The sequence below is a fragment of the Rhincodon typus genome, unplaced genomic scaffold (genome assembly GCF_021869965.1).
Source record: "Rhincodon typus isolate 14 unplaced genomic scaffold, sRhiTyp1.1 hic_rhity00003453, whole genome shotgun sequence".
NCBI lineage: Eukaryota > Metazoa > Chordata > Chondrichthyes > Orectolobiformes > Rhincodontidae > Rhincodon > Rhincodon typus.
The window spans coordinates 11,855-12,581 of NW_025969091.1; the positions used below are offsets into that span (position 1 = coordinate 11,855).

General features: G+C 54.1%; 1 protein-coding gene across 1 annotated transcript in view; it reads right to left on the reverse strand.

The window, feature by feature from the left end:
- Positions 1-727, reverse strand: part of LOC125481765 (serine/threonine-protein kinase D3-like) — a gene marked incomplete at its 3' end in the record, with an annotated part of 15,323 nt that overhangs the window by 11,733 nt on the left and 2,863 nt on the right. The window lies entirely within an intron of this gene.

Sequence of the window (727 nt, forward strand, 5' to 3'; positions counted from 1 at the left end):
GACAGAGAGAGGGGGAGAGAGAGAGACAGACAGAGAGATATAGACAGTCAGAGAGAGGGGGAGAGAAAGACAGAGCGAGAGACAGACAGAGAGTGAGAGACAGATGGAGATATAGACAGACAGAGAGAGATGTAGACAGACAGAGAGAGAGGGGGAGAGAGAGAGAGAGACTCACACAGACAGGAGGGAAGGATGGAGGAAGGGAGGGAGGCAGGAACCTCCCCATGGAACCACTGCCCCAACTCCATACCTTCGCCACATTCACCTTCTGACCCCATATCTCCTCCTTCACCACCTCACATCACATCACCAGAGTTCACCCTGCACCAGCTCAGCTCATTGGCTACAGAAACCCTCACCTTCACTATTTCCAAACTCGACCATTTCAATGTTCTCCACCTCCTGCCCTACACTCCACACTCTGGATCATCCACACAACACACGCTCTGCTGCACATCCACCACTCGTCCCAGCTCACAGTGAGTACCCTCGCCCCCACCAGCAGTCCTGCCCCATGGCCCATACCCCACTGTGTGAGACAGTACGTGCGTGTGCGTGTGTGTCATTGTGTGTGCGTGTGTGTCATTGTGTGTGCGTGTGCGTGTGTGTGTGTCAGTGTCTGCGTGTCATTGTGTCTGTGTGTGTGTGCGTGTGTGCATGTCATTGTGTCTGCGTGTGTGTGCGTGTCATTGTGTCTGCGTGTGTGTGCGTGTCATTGTGTCTGCGT